This window comes from Triturus cristatus, chromosome 6, assembly GCF_964204655.1.
Source record: "Triturus cristatus chromosome 6, aTriCri1.1, whole genome shotgun sequence".
Classification (NCBI taxonomy): Eukaryota; Metazoa; Chordata; class Amphibia; order Caudata; family Salamandridae; genus Triturus; species Triturus cristatus.
Genome location: NC_140589.1, coordinates 873,248,274 through 873,272,382, shown reverse-complemented (window position 1 = coordinate 873,272,382; position 24,109 = coordinate 873,248,274). Strand labels below are relative to the sequence as shown.

Below are 24,109 nucleotides of genomic sequence, written 5' to 3'. Positions count from 1 at the left end.
TGGCTGGTTGTTGAGAATGTTGCGGAGTGATGTTGTTGCTGCTTTTTGCTTGGGAACGCCTACTCTGCATCTCATTAGCGATAGTTGCCAGGGTCATCCGTGGCGATGTTTGTTGCGGATGCTAACACCGGAAAAGTGGTGCCGTGGGCTGTTTGCACCAGCTTGTGAATGGGGAGGTAAATTTATCACGACTTTGGCTGCGCTAAAGTGCCATTAATTCAGAGATAGCTCCATGAGAATGTGGCCCATATTTTTTAACTATTACTAGAGTTTGGGGTAGTCTCAATGTAAGAAAAGCATTTGAGATGTGTTCTCAGGTATTAAAATATTTTAGTGTGTTTTGTTGATTTCTCTTTTTGCCTTTGCCGAGTTTTGAAAAAAGGGCCTACCAGGGCCTTGTTTTTTTGTTTTAAATATATGGTATAGCAGTACAGTATATGGTTAATTTAACCATACTCTTCTATTTTAAATCCTTTGTTGTATAGTTATAGTATTTTTTCTGTTAAATATTGCAACTTCCATTTTTTTTCTTGGCTCTTTGGCTTTGGAATGTAAGGGGGATCTCGGGTGAGAAATCTCACTTAATTTCCACACCTTACTTTCATCTCTCCATTTTATTTTAAGGGTTGGGATGGAGGAGATCTTTACCCATCAGTCTTTCTCTATTAATAATTCTTTTCAAATTTGGGATGGCAGGCATTTGTCCAGCAATGGAGATGGGAACATTTTGAGCGACCTCTCTTAAAACTGCACCAGAGGGCTCATTGGGAGTGCATGACTGTGTCATGATTTGTGTTACTGATTCTTTAATCGTTCTTTCAGTTGTAGAAGCAGAGTAGTTATGTTCTGAGGTTCTTTCAACAAAGTCCCCTGACTACCTTATCCGCCCCTGCAGCAGGATAGAAAATAATTGACACACTTCCAAATAGTCCTGGTTCAGTGTGCATTTTTCACAATAAAGGTTACAATAATGCTTTAAAATATGTTCTTTCGCCTTTGACATGAAGCGTGTAGTATTGTGCCATGGTCTGTAATTTTTCTGTATCCTTAAAAAGGAAATAGACATGAATAATAAGTGTTAATTTACATGCTGCACATGTAATATTATTTACAGTTTAAAAGCTGACTATGTTCACTCGTTGTTTACCTTGTTTTACTCTAAAGATGGTCTTGAAATGTATATGTTTTAGTTTGCTTTTGCTCTATACTTTTCTTGGTTGGTTTTCTGTGAAGTTCTTTGGATTATTAAAGTAATTTGCAGTGACAGAAACATGTAGTTTTTTTTAAAATTCTTCATTTAAAATATTAGACAAATTGTTGTAAAGAATGTTTTTGGAGGGTTTGTGTTACTTGTTCTATTTAACAAAATATGTTTAAAGTATCATTATTTTAAAGCTACTACCCTCTTGAAAACATTTTTATTAGTCATCATTTTGGAGCTTTCATAATTTTGGCATTTGTAGATTTATATTTTTCAATTACATTTTTGGGAGAAATAGCACTGAGGTTGTGTTTTTTCTTGTCTTTTCTCTCCCTATATGCCAGGTGCTTTTTATTTGTTCAAATGATGTCATGATGATCACAGAATCTGACTATGGAAGAAGTAGTATGAGAAAAAATGTGCAAATGTAATTGATTACTGCTGGTATTTCTAGTACCATTAATTTAGAAAAACGTTTCCCTTATTTTTCTTTAGGCACTGTGCAATGAGGCAGTCGTTGCATCTTCTGAGTAATTTGATGACAGAAACGTTTTTTATTTCTATTTGTGCAATAAAGAAATTTGATATACATATATATGTATGTTTGGTCGACTTCTTGGCTGGGGTCAAATTCTTTTTTCATTTCATGTAGGTGCAATGTTTCAAACATATTAGCAATAACTATATGAAATAATAATTAAATGTTTACAAATACTAATGATATGATTCTAAAAACAAATGCAATGGCAACAAGCATTGGAAATGCAATAGGTCTCGCAATTGTTTGAGTTAGAGCTATTGGCACTGTAAATGGCAGTGCCTTTTCCCTATGTGTTATGGAGTGTATGTATATGGTGTGCATTGGAATTTTGTGGGTTGTATTGTTTTAGTGTTGGTATTGTGTGTTGTGGAACTGTGTTGTGTGGAGTAGATTTGTGTAGTGGAATTATGTGGCATGGTGTGCTGTAGAAATTATGTGGATAGTAATTATGTGGTATTGAGTGTAGTGGAATTATGTGGATTGGCCTTGTGGGTTTTGGAGTGCAATAATGTGGAATGGTATTTTATTTTGTTGAATCACATGCAGTGTAGGTTAATTATGTGGTGTGCTGTTGTATTTTTTGTGGCATGATGTGGAATTTTGTAGTGTGGATTGGATGTGTGTGGTGTGTAGTGAAATTGTTTTGTTGAGTATATGTATGTGGTTTGGTGTTTTATTATGTCGTGTGGATTGGAAATGCGTGCATTTGAATTGTGTGGTATGGAAAGCTTTGCTGCACACGACCAGATTAGTTTTTATAGGCATGAGATTAAATGATTTATCCAGAAGCAGAGGATATTGAGCTGCCGCCGGGACTCAAACCTGGCTCCTTAGATCCAAAGTCAGCTGCTCTGACCGTTAGGCAGCCAAATGCAAGAAGCCCTTTCGATGTTTGTATAAAGGAAGTGGTGAAAAGGTAAAGCGCTCCAATACCTTCATGGAGTGTTGGCGCTTTATAACACAGTCCCCAAATTAAACAAGCAGGTTTACAGATGGCGGGAACTGGTGGTCGGAGGGTATGTGGGTTGGAGAAGTGATTGGTGCAACAAGAGTTTAGAGGGGCAGGTAGCAAGCTGCCAGTGGGATATCTAAAATAACTAGTGCTTATCTGAAGCGCTCGGGTGTTGTTGGTCCAATTTAAAAGAACATAAAATAGAGTTGTGAAAGGCATAGTTGGTAATTTAGTAAACAAACATATTTGCAGCACCTCAGCTACAGGTGGATTTAATTGGTAAATGCCCATTCAAAATTCTGCAATTCCAAACATGCATGGCGTGTAGTTTAAAATGGAGTAAGCGAGCATATGTGCAGGTTTGGGTGTGGAAGCGATTTGTGGGCTGGAGTGGATCTGTGCAATGGTAGTACATACCATAGGCACAGCCCTTTGTAGCTCGGTGACTGCATACCCAGCCCCTACACTGCCAAACCCTGGTGCTGCAGAGCCGAGGTGTGGCCCTTTCAGGCCCAGTGCTTTGGCAAATAAAAGAAGCCAGTTGAACAGGAGGAGGAAGGAAAATAAAAGGTGACATAAAAAAAAGAAATCAGAAAGGAAATTCACAGAAACTAGAAAAAAGACACGTGCTGCCCGGCATCCCTCAAGAACTCTAAATGACAGCTGATTGGCTTGCTTAACTAAGCAAGTATGGATGGCCCCCTTCAGTCTGAGCAATCCTTAGACCCGCAAATGTAATACACAGCCATATTTTCACCTGATGTTTGCTTCAAAAACAAAGTCTAGTTCATTATATCCTGTGAAAAACAGTTGCTTGATTCATATCTGGTGAAGATCAAATGTTTATGAAGTAAGGTTTAGTTTATTATATCCGATAGAGTCAGACGAATGAGTGTCATATCGCCGTGTGCCCTTTAAATTCCTCAAGTACCTTGGAGGCATGCCACATTTTGAAACGACCCCTATGTCACGAGCAGTGCTTCACAAAACAATTGGCCCATTTAGCACTCTTCTCGCAATACCTTGTACAAGTCATGCATACCGTAGTTCTGTACTCCGGAAGAATATTCCCGCTGTACAGATAATACCTCAATCAACAGACCCTCAACAGAACACACCATGTTCAGCTAAATTCACATCCATACCAAAAGAAAACGGCGAAAAATAGTATGACCAACAGAAAGAAAACCAGCCCCAAGGCTTACTTGTATCTGCCAATATCCTCACAACAAGATGCCGAGAGATGCCAACAGTGGTGTGGGAAGTTTGTCTCCCAATTCGCGTACCGCATCCATTCAAATTTGAAAGTATTCAAGCCAATCTCCATAAACACCGTCACACATTGATGTAAGTAGGGGTGTCTCCCAAAGTGAGATAAAGACCTATGCCACTATGCCACGTCAGAGATTTGCACACGGAGGGGGCGTATTGTGACTCCTTCAGAAGTTAAACCTTCCCGCGAAGGAAAACTTTATTGCAATGCCCTTATATGACAACAAGAGGCCGTGTCAGAAGTTTTTGAAGAAAGCTTTATTAGCTCCAAACACGCTGTCCAAGCAAATTATTCTACCCAACACTGCCGCAGAGGCCATGGTTAGCAAATCACCATATTTAAGTAAAACACAGACTGTATTCTTGCGCTGCCGGACCCTCAATAATGCAATCCGTCTTGCCTGTGCACTGCGTCCCAAACACACCACGAACAACAAAACACAGCAATAGAACACAACACGGATTGCTACAGTTCATTGTACCAATGCATCTCCAACATACAGACGTAGATGCTCTTTCAACACATGCCCATGCTCCTAACGCGATCGAACTCTTACGGCCATGGTGAGCGTGGGCAGTGGGTTACATGCTAAAGACAAGGGAAGTGGCAGCTGCTCCAAGCACGCAGGACTCCCAAGTGGCCAGTCAAAGCCATGGTGAATGCAAGCAGCAAGTCACGCGCGTGGACTAGCGCAGCTTGGCAAACACTCACGAAAGGAACCAACAAGAGTTCAGAGCCGAGAAGAGTCCAGCGCGTCAGGCAACTCACCGTTTCAGGTAATCTTATTCCTCCAAAAACAGCGAGCCATTAGAAGAGCATACTTCCATCGACACTCTTCAATATGGTTTGCCGACACTCACTTACAGCCGCCGAACAAGCCACCCCTAGCACACACCGGCTCCTGCCATAGCCTTGCGCATGAGCCTTGAAGCGATGCCATGTATACGTCAGGCACGCATGCGCGAGACAAGGAAAGAGTGCGAACACCCAGCCAAAAGGGGATGGAAACTGTAGGTGGCAATGGCAGACCTGAGATATGTTTAAAGTGCTACTTGAATGGGTGGCACATTCAGTGCTGCAAGCCCATTAGTAGCATTTAATTTACAGTCCCTGTGCACAGGTAGCACCACTTTACTAGGGACTTATAGTAAATTAAATATGGCAATTGGGTATAAACCAATATTACCATATTTTAGGGGAGGAGCACAAGCACATTAGCACTGGCTATCAGTCAGAGTCCTCAGGTCAGCACAATTGAAGTCAGCAAAAACAGGAGCTCTAAAGGCAAAACGTTGGGGTAAAACCACGCCAATGATGCCAGGTATAACAACCACCGCTATATACACTATAAAACAAACTATCACACTCATTGGATGATGTTACCAGTGATGTCATCAATTAAATCATTTGTGATGTCATCAGAGATGTCAAATTATGTCAAAGAACATGTCATGAGTGATGTAAAATGTGAGGTCATAGGCAGTGCATGGCAGAGGTGCAGTTATAGTTAACTCTGCTAACTAAAACTGCTAAATTTCTGTAGTCTTTTTAGTTTGAAACATTAACATTGTCACTGAAATTTTCACCTAACTATAACGTTACTTTAACCTTTGCTTTTTCAGTGAATTTATAAGGTTTTTTTTTTAAACCAAAACAACTGTTTTTATCACACCTAACTATAATATTACTTTAACCTTTGTTTTTTTCTGTAAATGTCTAGAATTTTTTTTAACGTAAAGCAGTATTTTATTACCATACGTAAAGCCAACTCCATGTGGTGCACTGTCCAAGGCCAGACCCTGTGGACAACCCACCAGGAGCCTGCACCATTGCTTACTACTAACGTGGAAGAGGCGGGGACAAATGCACAGACCTTGTAGGTGATTTGGCGCATTTGCATACTCAGCAGCAATTAAAAGGAAGAACTGTGGATTCAACTCTCAGACCAGGAGACGACAAGAAAGAACCCACTCGTCTTGGACAGTCACTACAGAAGAGATTGCGCTACAATTAATAAACAATGCATTTTAAAAGGGGAGGGGGCATGCAGCTGTCCCTCCCCAATCTCATTAGAGCTGGGGACCCCAGGCTTTATTTGTTTCAAAGAGGAGGGCCCGGGGCGATTAGTACAGGTGGGTGACCCGATGCCCACCCAGGGCACCCGCCGTACATAAAATTAGGGGCTGAGAAGGGAGCCCCAGGTCATACTGGGGAAGCCGGCATTGCTCCCACCCAGAGGCAGCAGCTTTTTATGCTACACCCTGTGGGCTGGAGAAATCTGTTGATCTGTTTCCCTGCCTGCATTTGGAACATATTGTGGAGATTTGTCAAACGTGCCATGGTTATTAGCAACACAAAAACACATGTGCTATGAAAACGCTAACCCAACTATAACTAGCCAGCAGCACACGCCATCTCAGAAAATGATAGGCTACAATATTTCCAGATATAAAACTGGTTTATGTGTTCCTCACTTAGACATGAGGCTATCAGAGAACTAACATTGATGGAAATGTTTGTGAGGACCCTCCTGGGTATTGAGGGATGGATTCAGGCTTCTTTAAGTTTCTATGGTATGCCTCGAATATGACCCCTTGGAAGTTTCATGTTCAGGTTAGGTGACAAAAAACCTCAACAATGACATTTCTGAGGAGGCTTGGAGGGAAACATGGTTAAACTTCTGTAAAACCTATGAGACTGTGCCTCTTAAAGAATTGACCAACACGGTTGTAGATCAATGGTATCTGATTCCCCAAACACCTTCACCAGATCTATCCAGCTGTGCCTGATATTTGCAGGTAGTGCTTGTTGAAAAAAGGAACTATGATACACATTTGGTGACGTGATTCATAATTACTCTTTTTCAAAAGGAGGTTCTAAGCCAGATTAAGGAGGTTTGGGATGATGAGATATGGGATTCCAGCAGATTCAGGGATGATATTATTAGGACTATTAGTGATCCTCTGAAAATAACTCTATTATGGCACAAGCTTGGGGTAGACTGGACTTTGGTAGCAATATATTGGAGGAAAAACAGCCCACCTAGCATCGCACATTAGTTAGGAATTTTTGGCAGCTGATGGCCTTTGTGGAATTTTCCCATGATCTCAATCATACAGAGAAGAAGACATGTGCTCAAATTTGAGTTTTGAAGTTTTGAGCTGCCTATTTTAAAAGTATTACAGTTGCAGACATGATATAATTGACAATATCTGTTCCATCATTTATTATGAAGATGGGTGAATTTATTGTTTTTCTGGCTGAGTGCTTCCTACAATCAGTGGATGCTCTGTTTATGTTTGTTAGACTGGAATTAGAATAGTAAATCTGCCGCTTGTGTATGCAGTTTCCCAAATGTTTGTAGATCGGTGTTAGGGTAGAACATTATAATCCCCCAAATGCATGCATTTCCCCCCCTCTTTGTTAGATGTTATTTAGAACAGTGTATGTCAGTTGTTTTTTATTTAGGAATCATTTTATTATTTTTTATAGGAGTTACGTTGCTACATTTGACCTTATCCTGGTATATTTTCCCCTATCTATCACTACTTACTAAAGTGGTGATAGGTAGGGATTTTTTATAAGTTTCTACATATTTTAATAAAAGGTAAATGAGTACTGCAGTACCACCTAGAAAGTACCGCAGTACTTTTTTTTTTATTACATTACATTGGTAAAAAATACTGTACTGCATTATATTTCACAAACACAGGGGTCCATTACAATGGCGGGCGGACAAAGTCCGGCCGTCACCGTAACGGTAAATGGGACCGACCGCCAGAGGTGCAGTGGTCCCGCTGTGCCCATTAGGATGCTGCTGCCACCCTGTTGGTCGCATCCCCCATATTTAATATTGTGGCGGGCGGTGCTTTGTGCAGCACTCACCACAATGTGAAATATGCATGTTGTGCATTGGTATGCACAACGTGACAGGCACCGCGCGGTGCCTGCCACCTTGTGCATGCCAATGTAGGGGGGTACCTAAGTGCACCCCCACCCCTCAAACACCACGGGGGCCTGTTGCTACAGGCCCCCAAAGACCGCATGCCTTTCCATGGCGGCATCGCCACCATGGAAAGGCCAAAATCTGCAGTCATCATAATATGGCGGGCGCCACCTTATTATGGCCCAGGACCGCACGGCAGGCAAATGTCCCTGTGTCACCCCCGGCCATATTAGTATGGCGAGGGGCACTGTGGCAGATGGAAAGACCGTCCACCGCTTTTCTGCCGGTTGGATTGCCGGCTGGGCGGAAAAGGCACACAATATCGTGGTGGTGCCTTGCAGGCACCGCCATCCATATTATGATGCCTGCGATGGAATGCCTTTCCATGGCGGAGCCTCCGACATGGAAAGGCATGCAGGAAATCACTGTGGGAGAACATTGCAGGCCCCCGGGGGGTGGCTGCACTGGGGGGTACCTATGGTATCCCCCCATCATTGCCATGCACAAGGTGGCAGGCACCACGCGGTGCTTGTCATGTTGTGCATGGCAATGCACAACATGGGCTTTAACATTGCGGTGGGTGCTGCTTACAGCACCGCCTGCAGCAATGTTAAAGTTGAGGATGCACCCGCCAGGGTGGGGGGCGCATCCTAATTAGGCTTGCGGGACCACCGCACCTCTGGCGGCCGGTCCCGTGTTCCGTTACGGTGGCAGGCTGACTTCCATCATAATAGGCCGCTAAGTGTTTTGTCACTTATACCATTAACAGTACTTAACCAATTTACAGCTATTACCAAAAATAACCCTTTCCACCCCATAATCTATACTCCTGCTAGATTTCATCTACTTCAGGTCAGACACTTTTACGCTATGTCTCTTTAAACTAGACTCTGGTACACTACACACCACTTCACTCTACACCACTATACTCCATGCCACTCCACTCTACACCACTCTACTCTATGCCACTCCACTGTATGCTATTCCAGCTTACACCACTCAACTCTATGCCACTCCACTCCATGCTATTCCATTCTATTTCACTCCACTCTATGACACTCCCCTATATACCACTCAAGTATACGCCAATCCACTGTACGCTATTCCACTCTATAGCACAGCACTCCATGCCACTCCACTGCATTCTTTTCCACTCCATGCTACAATATTACAGTCTATGGCACTCCATTCTACGCCACTTCACTGTACACCACAACACTGAATGGTATTCCACTCCATGTCACTCCCCTCTATGCCACTCCACTCTACGTTATTCTAGTGTACGCTACTCCAATCTACGACACTCCACTGTATGCCACTCAACTGTATGCCACTCCACTGTATGCCACTCCACTGTATGCCTCTGCACTCCACTCCACTGTAAGCCACTACACTCAACACTATTTCTCTGTAAGTCACTCCACTCAATGTCACTCCATCCTACAACACTCCACTGTACGCCAATGCACTGAAAGCTACTACACTCTATGCTCTCCATTGTACGCCACTCCACTGTAAACCCCTCCACTGTACGCCATTTCATTATACGCCACTCCATGCTATGCTACTCCACTCTATACCACTGAATTTTACACCACTCTATTGTATACCACTCCACTCTGTGCCACTCCATGCTATGCCACTCCACTCTATGCTATTCCACTGTATGCCACTCCACTCTATGCCACTCTACTGTACACCTCTGCACTCTTCGTCACTCCACTCTACTTTATTCCACAGTAGGATGCCAGATACTATGTCACTATACGTCACTTCACTCTACACCATTACCCTCTATGCCACTCCACTCTGTGCCACTTGCTGTACATTACTCTGCTCTACACCACTCACTCTACGTAACTCTACTGTATGCCACTGCACTCTACTCAAGTCCACTGTATGCCACTCCACCTGTGCTATTCCACTTTACTTCACTCTACACAACTCCACTCCTTTCCACTCTCTCCCACTTCACTGTACTCCACTCAACTCTATGCTACTCCACTGTATGCCACTCCACTTTGCACCACTCCACTGTACAATATTGCACTCTACACCATTCCACTCTATGCCACTACACTCAACATCACTGAACTCTTCGCTTTTCCATTTTATTCCACTCCATTTAACACCACTCTACTGTATGCCACTCCACTATAAGCCACTCCACTCTATGCTATTCCTCTCTACACCACTCGACTATGCACCAACCACTCTATGCAACTTCACTCAATGTTATTCTAGTCTACAACACCCCACTCCATGCTATTCCATTGTATGCTATTCCTCTCTATGCCACTCCATTCTACATCACTCCACTCTATGTCACTCTACTGTACTCCATTGCACTCTATACGGTTACACTGTATGCCACTCCACATGTGATATTTCAGTCTATGCTATTTCACTCCACACAACTCCACTCTACTCTATGCCACTCCACTGAATGCCACTAAACTTTACGCCACTCCATTGTACAATATTTAAACTGTACACCACTCCAATCTATGCCACTCTACATCACTAAGCTTAATGCTTTTCCATTCTATGCCACTCCACTCTATGCCACTCTATTGTACGCCATTCCACTGTATACCACTCCACTCTACACTACATGACTGTACACCAGCCACACTTCGCCACTCCACTCTATGCTATTCCAGTCTACACCACTCCACTCCATGCCAGTCCATTCTACGCTATTCCACTCTATGGCACTCCACTCTACTTCACTCCACTCTGCAACACTGAACTCTATGGCACTCCGGCCCTTCATTCTATGCCACTCATCAATCCACTATTCCATTCTATGAAACTTGACTTTACGTGACTCCACTCTACAGCACTTCACTCTGTGCTATTCCCTTTTTTGCGCCACTCCATTCTGTCACTCCACTCTATGCTACTCCACCATGTGCTATGCCACTCTACACCACTATACTGTGCATCAGTACACTGTACGCCAATCCACTCTATGCCAGGCCACTCTATGGCACTCCACTATACACCACTGCCCTCTATGACAAGCCACTCTATGCCACTTGACTCTATACCACTCCACTGTACAATACTCCACTCTACGCTATTCCACTCTATGCCACTCCACTGTGTGCCACCCCACTCTATGCTATTCCATTGTACGCATCTTCACTCTATGCCACTGTACTATGTGCTACTGCACTGTACACCATTCCACTATTCACCACTCCACTCTACGCTGTTCCACGCTAGTCAACTTGACAATGTGGTACTTTATGCCAATCCTCTCTATGCTATTCCAATCTATGCCACTCCACTGTATGCCACTCCACCCTATACTATTTAACTCTATGCCATTCCACTCTCTGCTATTCCACCCTACGTCACTCCACTGTGTGCCACTGTACTGTACACCACTCAACTGTATGCCACTCCACTCTGCACCACTCAATTCTATGCCACTCCACTTCACTCCATGCCGCTCCACTCTATAGTATCCCATTCTATGCCACTCCACTCTATGTCACTCCACACCTGCACGACTCAACTTTATGCTATTATACTCTATGCCACTCCACTTTATGCCACTCTAGTCTATGCCTCTCCACTCTATTCTTTTCCACTCTACACCACTTGGCTCTACACCACTCTACATCACTCCACTCAATGATATTCTACTCTATGCTACTCCACTTAATGCCACTTTACTGTATGTCACTCCACTCTACGCCACTCTGCTCTAAGCTATTCCACTCTATGCTCCTCAGCTCTATGCCACCCTACCCCACTCCACTCTACAATATTCACTAAATGCCACCCCATTGTATGAGACTCCACTCTATGCTATTCCACTCTATGCTACTCCTCCATATGCCACTCCACTCCATGACACTCCACTGTATGACACTACACTGTACAACACTGTCCTCCACTGTACTTTATAACATTCCACTTAACAATGCTCCACTCAATGATACTACAGTATTCACTTTGAAACACTTTTTTATTAAAAAATAAAAAACATTGAAATTCAATATGCCATTTTACTGCAAGCCACTGTACGCTATTCCACTGTATGCCATTCCATTCTATGCCATTCAGTCTATGCCACTCCACTCAGTGCCACTCCACTCTGCACCACTCCATTCTACCCAACTCCACTTTATGCTATTCCACTCTATGCCAGTGCGTTTTGCGCCACTCCACTGAGGGGCCGATTCTGATTCCGGCCGCAAAACTAACCGACCGACACGGACCCGGACCGAATACCGACCGACACGGACCAGTGCCATACGACCCGTGCAGTAAGATGCAACGCGAGTGAATTACAATCGACACGTACGGAATACAAGCTGTACGACCGAGCCGGAGGGAAAATAGTGATCCGTCCGGAAAACCGACGCGATTTTCACCGACTGACACGAACCCGGAATCAACCCGACCGACCCGTACCAGCGATGTACGATTAGCGCAGTACGATGCGTGTAAAACCAGACCGACTCACACGGAGACCAAGCCGCACGACCGACACACACAGACAACCCAGCACACAAGCAATAGAGACCCCCGCGAACGACGCCTACCAAACACAGAAGACAGGCAGCGTGAACGAGGCGGAGAAGCCCACACGAGACAACAGCAGCGTCCGTTTCCGTCACATGAACGTCTCCTACATGCCTACAAAACACAAAGGAAAAAACACAAAAAATGGACCAAACAAGCAATGACTAAGCCAATAAATACACAACACAAATTAATTGGACAAAGACACACCCAGAACTACAACTATATAAAGGACTACAATCACTACCATCATCCTTTGCAAACAGGAGACACAGCCAGCAGCAAACACCAGTACACAGCAACCATGGACACACTCACAACTCACACATCACACAACACACACACCATCAGCACCCCATACAAAAGCACACACGCAGACACACAGCTAAACCAACACCAACCCACCATCACTTGCACCCTCACACACACATCCCTCACCACCACCACCCATCCTCATGCCTCCAAAGAAGAATCCAAAGTTCACAGATAGTGAGTTAGAAGTGCTGGTAGACGAGATCATCAGAGTAGAGCCACATTTGTTTGGTACATTGGTTCAAAGGACCCCCATCTCACAGAAAACCAAGATGTGGGCGAGGATTGTGGACAAGGTGAACGCACAAGCACCAATGTTGCGCACAAAGGACGATATTCAGAACAGGTGGTATGACGTACACAGGAGGGTCAATAAACTCATCGAGAAAGATCACGCCTTGAGTCAGCGCACCGGCAGTGGCCCTCCTGCCAAACCAGTCTACTTCAGGACCTGGGAGGAGAAGGTGCGGGACATCCTACCACCAGAGAACGTCCATGGCCTAACAGACATCCCAGAGACTGGTGAGTACACAAACAACAAACCCAAGGTTGTGTGGCAAGGGGACAGTGAAACCATGCACCCCAAGCAAACCTACACTAACCAATAGATAATCAACCCAAGATGTGTATGCCAGTCACACAAACACAATACTTGCCATCTCATAGTGACTGGGAACTGTGTCATGACAAGCACCAACCTACAAACAAATAGAGCAAACCGCTGGCACTTGCCAAATACATCCAGCAAGACAGTTTGCCACCACAAACAGACCACCTCACAGTGCAGCTGACTGTCAGGAAGGAATAGTGGGAATGCAGGTGAAGTGAGTGTAGACAAAAGCATGATGGGGCCTGTAGTCACAGATAATGCTCCCCCTCCTGATTGGCCCATCAATACCTCTCTGAATCAGTGGAAAATGACTGACAAGATGGCTGACACTGGGTCCTGCTGTGGGGAGCACAAGGCCCTGCTAGGGCATGTGCGCAAATCAGAAGCAGGACACCACTGACTGACATCCTGAAAGACAACTTGCACGCCCTACAATGGAAGCACGTGTCATGATGGGAAGGAGGACTGACAGCCCTGACCATACTAATCAGCATGGGGAGACTCCCCCAACACAAACTCCACACAACTCACTGGGTACAATGCATTGATACACACCTCATTGAAATATCAGCAAAAGATCCCCCGTACTGGGTGCTGCTGTGTGAAGCACAGGGGCTCACTTGGGACTTGTAGCCAAACAAACACCAGGATTTCACAGTCAGCCATCTTGCCATTGCTGTCACACCCCCTCACAGGGAAGCAGAGTCAAGAGGGAGGAAGCATGGGCATGCTGGGAAGGGGGGGTGTAGCCAAGAGTATGATTGGACTCGCAGTAACAGACAGCCTACACCCACCCACATGGCCCAGCAAGATCAACCTGAACCATACTCGCCTCACAGGGAGTGGGAAGGGACCGACAAGATGTCTGACACTGGGCTCTGTTGTGGGGAGCACAAGGCCATGCTGGCAAATGGCCAACAACAAGATCAAACTTTGCCTGTGACAAGCTGGGAAAAAGCAGTGTACAGGCAGGCATCTGTTAGAAAAGTAGAAAATGTCATGTTTGTGAACCAATGATGCATGTAGAAACATAAATCACATTGTGTGTCTCTTCCAAAAGTGACGAGAATACCCAGTCCCAGACTCTGTTGGACACTGAGCTCTCTGGTCTCTCTCACTGTCCTCTTCGGATGACGACGGCCAACCTGGCCCCTCCGGTGTGAGCCATCATGCAGCAGCAGCAACATCTGCCCCATCTGTGGGCACACCTCTTTAAGGAATCAGTATAGTATATAGTAGACAGCATTTCATATTCCGCGCTAACAAACATTGGAAACTACGATACCCAGAATCCTTAGTTGCAGTCTTCAATCACTTATACAACCGGTTCAACCGGGTTAATTACAAACGCGCCTCAGTGATGGACATGGACGCGTATGGAGGAGACTCGAAAAACCAATACCGGTAAGATCTTCTTAGCGCGCAGCAGACAAGTTTTAACCCATCCGTGCAATTGGGAAGCGGCCACATTTAAAACGAGTATAGACACTGCATCGCCTGAATATATTTTGATTAATGGATGCTACCGAACGCAAAACCATCTCATCTATGGGCACACCTCTTTAAGGAATCAGACTCGCCGCGTGCTAACAAACTTAGGAGCTCGAGTCAACCTCACTCACTAAACCGCTCGTGCGTGTCTTTTCTTCACAAAGTAAATAAGATTTTTTTATATTTCAGAATTGTTTGAAGAAACTAACAATTAGGAACTGACCACGCGGCCACACAGCATCTCAATGTAAGTTCCTCAACGAAAGTCATTATTCTTCCTTTCCATTGGTTCACCAATATTAATTAAGCCCATTGAATTTTTAACATTTCAGCCACACGATAAAACTTTATTGGGAGATCGACCACTGAATCGTAAATACAGGTATGATCTGAGAGTGTGCTTGATTGATTGAAGTCGAGTGTTCTGAGTATGACTGACAGAATGTTTTTATTATTATTTTTTCTATAGATTGAATCCTCATGGTCCTGATGAGAATCCCTGCTACACAAGGGATTCGAAACGCGTCGACCCCTGTTCCCTTTATCTCCGTCTTCTCAAATAGACCAATCTTTCCAGCATTATAATTTAAAAATTAAATTATCTGATGGTCTATTATATGAAAACAAGAACAAATTAATTTTGTACTAATCACTAGAATCCGCACCTGCTCTCAAAAAAACTTTATTAAATCCAGGGCGTTTTCTCTTGTCTTTGAACAGGCTATATGTGTTAATGTGTCGTCAATTTGTTTAGTCTTGATGTTTATGTCTCTAAGTGCACTCAATGTTGTCTTTTTGAATGTTTAATGTGTTCACCAAATAATTTGTAAATTGATATACATTGCATGAAAGTAGTGACATTTTTTATGTCTTTGTATATATTGTATGTTATTGTATATACCTTTCAAGTCTCTATTTTGTTGTGAACTTAAATTTTTGTTTAAAGAAAGTCCTATAAAAATTTTTTTTAAAAAACTTAAAAAATTCTAGGATTAATAATCAAAATAAAAGAAATGTTTATAAGAAGCCAGACTAAAAGATTGGTCTTTATGAATTGAGGATTGTTACTCAATCAGAAGAAATTATTGAATCAAAGTGCAGTACTGGCATTTTTTTGTTGAATCTTGTATTGGCGCAGCCTTACTGCGTTGAAGCCAGAACCCTTATTGTTGTCACCATCTGTACCCACGCCGCCACCATCTGGACACCGACAGGGCACCCCCGCCAACACGGACAGACCAAGGACAATCAACACCCACAGCACAGGGACACAGGACCCCCCGGAAGCTACAGCCAACACCACCAGCAACACCACCCAAGGGGTCCCAGCGTCACCTGTGCGTACCACCGCTGGTCCTGCCCATGTGGAGAGGGGTACCGAGAGGGGTGGGAGGCACAGGGCATGCCTTGCAGAGGGGTCTGGACTGCATGATGACCCCCAACTGGCACGCATCATAGATGCGTACCAGGATAGCACCGGAGGATTTGGCCAGGTAGTGGGGATCCTCAAGGACATAAAACAGGAGCAGGTCACCCACCATGCCCGCATGGAGGCAAAGTGGGATGCCCTTACTGTGGTGCATCGGGACATACTACAATGCCTCCGCCAGATCAACACCAACCTGTCCCCACCCCATGTGTGCCCACAACATCTGTCGCAACACCATCTGCCAGCGCCACAGGGAGGGAGGAGGACTCTGGCGGAGAGTCCCCTGCACCGCAGAGGCCTGCAAATGAGGCTCCCCCCCCGGAAGATGAGGGGTCGTCCGAAGATGGACATGTGAGAGGCAGATGTCCCAGCACATCCCCCAGGGCGTCTAAACCTGTTCTGGACAATGTTCTTTGTGCACAACCCGTTCACCTTGTCCAATCGCACACACCTCGCCCACATGACATGGAGGGTTCATGTTGGGCCAATGTATCAGATGGCTGTGGACTTTACTCTGGACATTTCATCTACCAGCACTTCCAACTCAAATGTGAACTTTGGATTCCCAAACCACTGTACAGCACCCACCACCCTGTGCACCTCACTCACACATGTTTGTAAATAAACTCACCAGTACACCATACTTGTTTCTGTTGTGATTCAAACTTGTCATGTTCAGGGCAAAGTCAATCTGCTACACAACACAGCGCATGCCAAATACTGCAACAATGTGACCAATGTAAGGTCAGTCATGGGGATGTGACACATGTGAGGGAGACACACCACTATGGCAACACAAAATATACTCGCCATGTGACTCATCACACACAATGATGTTGACCTGAAACACATTGGCATGCACAGGCACAACACCAAGCACAGTCAGTGGTAACAAGTCCACAGGTGAGGTAAGCAGATATCACTCAGATGTGGGAAGACAGACAACACACATAACAAAGCATAGCACAGGTTCATTACGCATCAGCAACAATAGTTGCACGGTAATTCTATGTGACAGTGGACACACGCTCACAATGTTTTGGAGAATGGAAGTCCAGGGATGTGTGGTACATCAGTTGATGGGAATTGTCAACTTACACACTGGTGTTGGCTTCTGGGTGTTGGGGTCAGTGTTGACCACACAACAGGCAAAGGACCCTGGGAAGGACAGACAAGATACAGTCAAAAGCACAGACGAACAGGAGAGAAATGCAATACACATGAACAAAACATGTTACAAAACACCTACACAAACACTAGTTAGCAGTACTACCCTATTGTGGAGTACACACCACCTGAATGGACACATCACAGTACGCATCCAGTCAAGTGGCACACAGACACACTCAAACAGCAACAGAGGTGGCTCAACACATTCCTGGCTACCTCCATACATTGACATAACATGGTAGTCGTCATCCTCATGCAGGATGAGAGGCACCTCCTTCCGCACCGCCATGTTGTGTAGCATGCAGCAGACCAGTATTATTTTGCACACCTTTGCAGGCTCATATGGGAGGGCCCCTCCGGTCTTGTCCAGGCAGCGAAAGTGGCTTTTCGGGAGGCCGAATGTCCGCTCAATCACCCTCCTGCTCCGACCATGTGCCTCAGCACAGCTCGGCTGGTGTCACAGGGTTCCTGAGGGGTGTCAGCAACCATGGCATGTTGGGGTATCCGGAGTCACCTACACACACAAAAATGAACAAGTAGATGAGTTTGGTAGGAGTGTGGAATACAACACTGACAAACACACACAATGAGAAACAGTCAGTACACACCGACAAGCCAGGCACGCTGAGCTGGCATCTGTGACATCAGCGTTGCAATGTGACTACTCCTCATTATGTAGGCATCGTGCGCTGAACCAGGGAACCGTGCACACACATGTGTGATCAACATGTCAGCAAGACAGACCACCTGAGCATTGATCGAATGGTAGTGCTTCCTGTTGCGGTATGCCTGCTCATGTGCCTGTGGTGGTATCAGGGCAACATGTGTCCCGTCAATGGATCCAATGACGTTTGGCATCCTCCCCAGTGCATAAAAGGCATCCTTAATTTCAGAGAGTTCATCTTGGCTCAGGATCTTGATATACAGGTCGAGGAATTGCAACATCCCCTCCAAGACATCGCGTAGCACCCGAATAAACATTGTTTGCAACATACAACCAGCAGTAGCCTCAGTGTACTGGAAGGTACCAGTAGCAAAGAAGTGCAGGGCTGCCATCACCTTCACCTCTGGGGTCAGTGCTGTAGGGTATGTCTGGCCAGGTAGCAGATGTGGCTGCAACTGCTCCACCAACTCCTCAATCAGTGGCCTGGTGAAGTGGTACCGTCTGATGCTGTGGCGTTCCTGCATGGTTGCAAGGTCTGGGAACGGACGATGCACAGCTGGTGCCCTGCAGTACAGAGATGCACAAAGGAAGATTGTCAGTACATCCCCCATGTGGCCATGACCACGATCACTCTCACATGCTAGTTCATGACATTACACAATGTACTGAGGTGTGTGCTGTTGGTCATGGACACATATGTCACCTACAAGACCACCACCTCACATCTCAATTCCACATGTCCACATGAGTCACATGCAGTGCAATGGGCTAATCATCTGGCTGTGTCACCCAACCTATGTGCTGCTGCAACGTTCAAAAAACCCACCCCAGTGACTAATGAGGACTCATGTCTCCCAGGCATCACAGATCTTTGCCATGCAGAAACCCAGGCTCCCTGTATTGCCACATCAACACAGCAATGGACATGGCGTAGCACGTACACACCACAAGGCAAGCGTAAGTCCCACAGGTAGTGGCCACTGTTGTTCATGCCGGCCCTACATGTATGTCTCATAGACACACACCCCATCAAGGTTGATGCATATACCACATGGATTTGGAGACTGACACCCATTGGTAACATGTGATCAGACACATCTGAGACACAACTTGCACACAGAATGTGGGTGCACATCAGTATTGGGGCTACAGGTCTAACTGTGACGTACATGTCATCACCCCCAGGACTCAGGGTATATGTGACATGCCCCAAACATATCCAACCTGACACTGTGGCCTTCACTCATGCCCATTACTGTCCAATTGCACATCACAGTGCTAATGTGCACAACACACAAAGGACTCTGCCCCCATGTACAAGATAACAGCCTGGGAGTGGCTGCACAAAGTGCCAGACAAAAAAACTGCTGTGGTCCCCTCAAACACCCAGGGAATGCAGCCTCACATGCCATGGGACACTATGTGGGCAATGCTATAGTGTGACAGGTGTGTGCAGGTGTCCATGGCGAGAATATGTGTGTTGCATCCGTCTAATAGTCACACTAATGCGGTCCGACGCGGTTGACAATGCGTACACATTGCACGGGTCATGTCCGAGCCGTGCGTACGCCTTCTCATTGAATGCCATGAGGTCCGACGCGGGTGACAATGCGTACGCATTGCACGGGTCATGTCCGAGCCGTGCGTACGCCTTGTCATTGAATGCAATAAGGTCCGACGCAGGTGACAATGCGTACCCATTGCACGGGTCATGTCCAAGCCGTGCGTATGCCTTGTCATTGAATGCAATGAGGTCCGACGGGGGTGACAATGTGTACGCATTGCACGGGTCATGTCCGAGCCGTGCGTACGCCTTGGCCATTGAATCGTATGGAGACGGGTGCATGTGTACATTCAAAATACGCGTTGTACAGTCAGTTGAACAAGCCGGGCGCACCCATTGGCTCAGGACTGTCATGGAGACGGATGCGGATTCAAAACTTGTACAAGTTGTGCACTGGAAATTCAGTTGGATGCCTAAAACAATGTTGCAATTTCATGTGTTCCATGAAGGTGAAGATTTGAACGATGCGGAAGACGAATACGAGTCATTCTTTTAAATGGATTGGCCAGATTCATAGAATGCAACCGTGTTGGACCTATCACTTTGGACACATGGCACAGAGTCTGCCTCTGCAGCACAGATATAAGGCTGGCTGGACCCCAGGGAGCTCACTTGCCTGCACTACATGCTACTGGACCACATCCCTGCTACCACTGCTGCTGTCAACGCATCCTCTGGCTCCTGCTATGGCACGTACACTGGAGAGGGCCCCAGCCTTCACTGAGGAGGAGAACCAGGCCCTGCTGGACGGGCTCCTTCCAGAGTACAGAAAGCTCTATGGGACACCAGGGGAGCAGGTGAGTGTGCTGGCCACTGCCTTCCTAATTAAGCATGTTGTCTGACTAGCAGTACTAGCAGTGTGTACAGCAGTGGCAAGCATTATCACTGACTACTTTCATCCCCCAAAGTGTGTAGAGACATGTACTGAATATTTTTCCTGCTGCTAAAGTGCATTTTTACCAGCTTAAACTATCCATGCATTGTTAACATGTCAAACATGCATGTGAGTTTTCATTCCCCAGGGTTGCACTACCTGTGTAATTATTTTCCCTTTCTGATGATGACATGTATATCTAATTGTGTGCTGCACAAATCTGGGGCATGTGTGTTGATGTACTTTTCACTTTGTCCTCCTCACAGGTTGATGCCCACCGGAAGCAGGAGATCTGGCTGACCATTGCCCGGGCTGTTCGTTCTGTGTGGGTCTACAAGCGCCACATCCGCAACTGCCAGAAGAGGTGGCAGAACCTTCGGGACTGGACCCGGAGGATAGCTAGAGTCCAGCTGAAGCTGTCACCTCCACGCAGGAGGGGCGGACACCGGACCCTGACTCCCCACATGGTCCGGATACTGGCGGTGGTCTTCCCGGACCTGGATAGGCAGCTGAAGGCCAGACAGCAGCAGGAAGGGGGTAAGTCCATGCCTGATCTGCGTACTATGTCTGACATGCAAATAGCAGTCTTTTGTCCCTGTCACACTTCCACATTACGTAGGACTTGTAGTCCCAAAATCAGGCCCCTCATCTGTGTGATGCACCCTCCTCATCTGTTCCACAGGTGTGGCCCCTACAGTCATTTGATTGTGTCACTAGGGAACTGTGTCCCTGCAGTCAGCTATGTATCAGGTGCCAGTCAGCATCAGTTCCCGTGACTCTGTTGTGTGTGTCATGGGTGGGTAAATTGTTTACACAATGCCTGAGATCTGACATGTGAACTGTGTGAGCCCTTGAGATGTGTACCAATTGCTGGTCTGACTCGCAAAATGTTTCGGGGTATTCAATACAAAACCATGCAGCAGGGTACTCCAATTTTTGGGCATCAGGAGTAGGTATCACAAGTATGCCACAATTGCTTAGCCACCTGACTACTGTCCGGGGCAAAACACTGTTTCAATTAGTCCTGCCCAGTCCTGTCCCCTCAAGGGCATTTAGAAACACTCTGTAATCCCACTCCTGTGTGTCAAATTGCAGGTTGTGCTTAGTGACATGTGCCCTCAGGTGTGTGCCTCTGTGTCATTAGGGTGTGGCTTGTTGCTACGTACAACTGGGGTGTCCATGATTCCGAGGGTCAGCATGACATCTGCAATGTGACTGTGGGAGACAAGACCTGTGTGACATATAGGTGTGTGAGCATGTGACAGAGCACAATGGTGTATGCAACTGTGTCCCTCATGCAGCTGGGTTATATGCATGGCAGACTGTGATATGTTAATGTACATGGATTTGTGTTTGCTGAGACTCATATGTCTGATTTTCATGATGTGGGGACTTCTGGGTCCTGGATATGGTGTTTGCATGGGATGGGCAAGTGCGCCGGTCATCTGCAGAGTCATATTTGCCCCTGAGCTAGGATTGTGAGTCAGTGCATATTGTTGTTGTCTGAATGCCCTGCCCCTCTGACAGGAGACAGTGTTGACTGACTGACAGGGCATCCCAGTGCCATGGCATTGAACTTGCTGTGAGTGAGCCTGCGTTTTGTTCAAGTGTGCACCATGCACCCCATTGTGGCCTTGCCCATCAGGACATGAGTACATCATAGTGTGTGTTGCTGGCATGCATCCCAAGCATGTGAAATGAGTCTCTGCCCATCCCTTCATACGGACACCTGTGCTGAGTCAGTCGCAAGAGATGTGCTGTAGGTCTAGTGACATACTCCTACATGTTCACTTGCATGTACAACTAATGTGTGGGTAGTGCATGTTGGCACATTGGGGTATTAGCATCCAACATGCAACAGATATATGTGTGCAAGTCAAGGAGGGATATGTGTGCCATGGTTGATGTTGAAAATGACAATTGTCTTATTCTAAACAGTGTTGGCACTTTGAGCTGCGTTCAGCTGATGATGCCAGGGCTTGCCCTGTGATGTGATGTACTCACTGTGGTGTGTGCAGTCGGTGCAGGTGACTGATGTTGTTCTCTTACTTCCTATTCCTATCCAGATACATCCACGGCCACAGGAGGGGACAGCTCCATGGAACAGGAGGAGCCACAGAGCCTTACAGGGACAGAAGTAGAGGAGTCAGGTGGACCCTGTGGCACGGAGGGCGAGTGGAGCCACACAGAGGAGTCGTCAGCACCATCCCCCCCAGCTGAAGGCCACAGCAGCTCTGAGGATGATTCCCCTGTGGAGGCGGGTGTTAGCAGCCACCAAACCCCAGCTAGTGAGGCTGTCTCCGCCACCACCACCCCCCTCCCATTGGCTCCCATCCCAGAGGTCCCTGTGGGCTCCCATGTTCGTGAGCATGTCTCCTTTGTGCCAGGCACCGCACCCCCTGCCCCTGTGTGCCCTGCTGCCCTGAGTGAGGAGTCTGTGGACTTACTTCGACAGATGCATGTGGGGCAGACGTCGATGCTGAAGGTCCTCCATGCACACACAGGTCTGTTGACACAACTGCTGTCATTCATGGAGGCCATTTCCTTGGGCATGTCTGCCCTACAGAGGACCAACCAGTCCGTGGCCTTCCCCCTGACAGCAGCAGTGTCCCTCCTCCAACAGTCCCACACCCCTCCTACCCCTGCAGCACCCACAATTTCTAGCACACTACCAGTCCAAAGCACAGAAACCCTCAAACAAAGGTCTAGACGTGCACACAAGCAAGCGCAGGGGACTTATTCCACACTCACAGGGGCTGGTTTGTTGACACACACACAGTAATCCACAACCACTCCACAGTCCTCCGAGACCTCTCCCTCCGAGCCCCCTTCCCTTGACTCACCTGCAACCCCATCCCTCCAGAAGCTCTTCCTCTGTGACCTTGGAAGTCCCCACACACAGAAGGGAATGCCCCTCACATCCGGATACCCTCCCCCAGGCGCAGTCAGACCGAGACGACCATCCGCAAGTCCCCCCGGCGCAAGAAGAGCAAGACCCCCCCACCAGCACGCAGCTCCAAGGCAAAGTCTCCGTCCTCCATCCCCCAGGCCACCATTCCAGAGGTTCCCCGCCACTCCCTGCCCCGGGTTCCCCCACACACAGATACACCATCCCCAAAATGCTAAGACCATCCCCCCAGCACTTGCTCCTCCACACCTGGTCAGACAGTTGCTGCCACTGATGTGGGGACCGTGTCACCACCCCCTACCCTGCAGACCTCACCTGTCCCCCATTCTGCTCCCATGGATGTAGGCACTGCTTTGAAGTCTACGCCCACCCCATCTGACTTGGGCCTGCAGTGGTGAGCCAATCCACTCCATCTGACCTGCCCACTGGAGTTGTTCCGGCACCCACCCCATCTGACTTGTGCCCCACAGTTGTGACAGCACCCACCACTTCAGTCATCTCCACTGCAGTTGCAAGTGTCTCGCCTGCATCCCCCACCACTTCACTGCCTCCTTCTGCTGCGCCCTGATCCTGTCCCTGCGGTGCCTGGCCTGCCCCCATGTATGCCCCTCTGAGGGGATGACCCCGGTCCG

At 46.7% G+C, this 24,109-nt stretch overlaps 1 long non-coding RNA gene across 1 annotated transcript in view; it reads right to left on the bottom strand.

Annotated features, from left to right (window-relative positions):
* Positions 1 to 4,896, bottom strand: part of LOC146817989 (uncharacterized) — a 138,242-nt gene extending 133,346 nt beyond the window's left edge. Inside the window, exon 1 of the long non-coding RNA XR_014962607.1 lies at positions 4,736 to 4,896. This is a non-coding gene — a long non-coding RNA (uncharacterized LOC146817989). The remainder of the gene's footprint in view (positions 1 to 4,735) is intronic.
* Between the last annotated feature and the right edge of the window lie 19,213 nt (positions 4,897 to 24,109).